This window comes from Sinocyclocheilus anshuiensis, unplaced genomic scaffold (assembly GCF_001515605.1).
Source record: "Sinocyclocheilus anshuiensis isolate Anshui unplaced genomic scaffold, SAMN03320099.WGS_v1.1 scaffold426, whole genome shotgun sequence".
In the NCBI taxonomy this organism is placed as follows: Eukaryota; Metazoa; Chordata; class Actinopteri; order Cypriniformes; family Cyprinidae; genus Sinocyclocheilus; species Sinocyclocheilus anshuiensis.
In genome coordinates, this window is record NW_015542362.1 from 2,174,431 (window position 1) to 2,177,177 (window position 2,747).

At 37.7% G+C, this 2,747-nt stretch overlaps 1 protein-coding gene and 1 long non-coding RNA gene across 2 annotated transcripts in view; one reads left to right on the plus strand and one right to left on the minus strand.

The window, feature by feature from the left end:
• LOC107692006 (aldehyde dehydrogenase family 1 member A3-like) overlaps positions 1-2,747 on the minus strand; it is a 31,723-nt gene that overhangs the window by 16,180 nt on the left and 12,796 nt on the right. The window lies entirely within an intron of this gene.
• LOC107692007 (uncharacterized) overlaps positions 1-2,747 on the plus strand; it is a 15,043-nt gene that overhangs the window by 3,444 nt on the left and 8,852 nt on the right. The window lies entirely within an intron of this gene.

Genomic DNA, 2,747 nt, shown 5'->3' on the forward strand with positions numbered 1-2,747 from the left:
CATTTTAAAATCTTCCCAATCTACTGACATATGATTTGATATTTGCTTCGAACTTTACAACCCACATGATAACTTTCGTTAACTCTACAATAATTAAATCCACTTCATTAGCTAATTACTCTTCAACAGCAATGCTATAGAGCTGCCGCAAAAACATAAGTTAAAAGACAAATTTGTAAAGACGGCTAAGCACTTGTTTCGCTGACATAAGGTCTGTAAAATCAAATAAACAAACAAATGTACATCAGTAAAGCTGTGCTAGTTTGATTTCAGTCTGACTGCTTCTGAACTGTATTGTTTTTTTGTTTTGTTTTTAAAGTGTTGTGGTCTTTGAGTGTTCCTGTGTGGTTGCTAAGGTATTCTGAGTGGTTGTTATGCAGTAGCTGCTACAGGTTTTATAAAAACGGAAACTAAACGTAGAATAAAAAGCTTGTGAATAAAGTGTGGCATGAACATTGACGTTACCTCAGCCGTCTTTAATTATAAAACACACCATCAAGTTAATTGCTGTTCTTTGTTAAATTAGTTACATAAATATGTACACAAATCACTTGTTTACCAGTAGAGAGTTGTTATTTGTACATCTTTTTGGATGTTGTCATGCAATTAAACGTGTTTCTGGATTGCATTTTCACTTTTCTTATTTTTCTCTCTGAGTGACTCATGTGCGCTGAACGCCAGCGTTGCTTTCTCTAACTACCACCCAAACCAATCCCAAATATGAATAATGACTTTATGATATAATCTCCAGTGTCTATCAACAGTTTGTATTTTGTTTCCAAAGCAACGTAAGACAATAAAAAGCCATTTTCATTGATGAACTAAGATTCTTGGATGGCCTGATTTGATAAATGATTTGTAGGCTTTTGTAACATATGAAAATTGAGACAATATGGTGTATCAGTGATGACAGTAACTTCATTTATAGTCAAGAATTACCCACCCAGAATCTTCAAACAGGCCCTTTAATTACGATAACTTTGTTTATTATTATCAGAACAAAGACGACTGCCCTATGGATGCATGCCATTCATTCGATTGGATTCTTTAAGAGTATTGGCAAAAATTGTGCAAAATTGCAGAATTCACTGTCACAATGTTTGGGTTTTCTTTGCAGTTGCTAGGGTGCGAATGAGAATGAAACAGCTTTGAATACATTTTTTTTGCACTAGGTTGTTGGGTGGTTAATAGGGTGATACATAACAGTCATAACTTTGAAACCAGTCAGAACACCCTGGCAACCACTCTGAAAACCCTAGCAACACCCCAGCAACCACCTAGAAATGCCCTAGCAACCACTCTGAACACCCTAGCAACCACCTACAAATGACACTGCAACCACCCACATCTCTTTAGCATCTTGGCGGTCTAATGTTTAGAAACACACTAGCAACCACTTAGAAAACCGTAGCAACTACCTGTAAATGCCATTGCAACCACTAGGGCTCTATGAAATCTGTTTTATTTTTTCCCAAATTCTGTTTTATTTATTCCCAAATTCTGATTTTTCCATTTAAATTTTTCTGGATTCAGTTCCCCCATTCCCCCACTACCCCAGGTTAAAATTTTTTCTAGACTCTGTTTTAATTATGAAATTAAATCAAAAAGTAATGCATTTATGTATTTAATTAATGTAATTAATGTATTCCCAAATTTCGTTTTTTCCATTTTAATTTTTCTGGATTCTGTTTTCCCCCCCCATTAAAATTTTTCTAGACTCTGTTTTAATGATTAAATGAAATTGTATTAAAGGGGTCATATGATGTTGCTAAAAAGAACATTATTTTGTGTATTTGGTGTAATGAAATGTGTTTATGCGGCTTAAGGTTCAAAAAACACATTATTTTCCACATACTGTACATTATTGTTTCTCCTCTATGCCCCACATTTCTGAAATGCGTCGATTTTTACAAAGCTCATCGGTCTGAAAAGCAAGGTGTGCTGTGATTGGCCAGCTATCCAGTGAGTTATGATTGGCCGAATACCTCAAGCGTGTGACGGAAATGTTACACCCCTTACCATACTGTGATGATGCCCTGTCAGGCCGGAGCGATGATTCAAAACCATGAAACACCCATTATAAACGAGGCATTCGTTGCATCCAGTGGGGACATAATTATGGATCCACTGATTTCTAGTCGTGTCCATTTTTGGAAATCCAAACGAAGTAGTTTCGCTTTCACAACGAAACACGGTGGCCTAGAGTGAGCGGCGGTGGCCTAGAGTGAGCAGAGGCCGGGGGCACTAAAAGTTACGCCGCCTTTGTTTGCGTGAACATTTGTGCGGCGTTATGCAAATCTTCCCAGATAGTGATGTAGGTATGTGGGGGCGTGTTAGAACGAGCCATTTTAGGTAGGCGTGCACGTCTAATTAATTGAAATAATAAAACTTACAATATTAAACCACAATTTCTTAAAAGTTTAACAAAAAAATAAAATTGAGGCCCTATGAGATGTTTACATTTTTTAATTTTCTCAAATTCCTTTTTTTAAGTAGCACTATCAATACATTAAAGGGGTCATATGATGCGATTTCAATTTTTCCTTTCGTGAAAGCGAAACTACTTTGTTTGGCCTTCCAGAAGAGGACGATATACGCTTCGTCATGCCTGGAGCTGACCCGTGCTGGTGGCTGAGGAAATACATCAACTTCGCGCTGTGGATCGCCGGATCGGCTTTCACCGTGGAAGAAGTGGAGTCCAGCCCGGGGTCATCACATGTGGTTGCCGCAAGCCTCCTTTGTCGAAT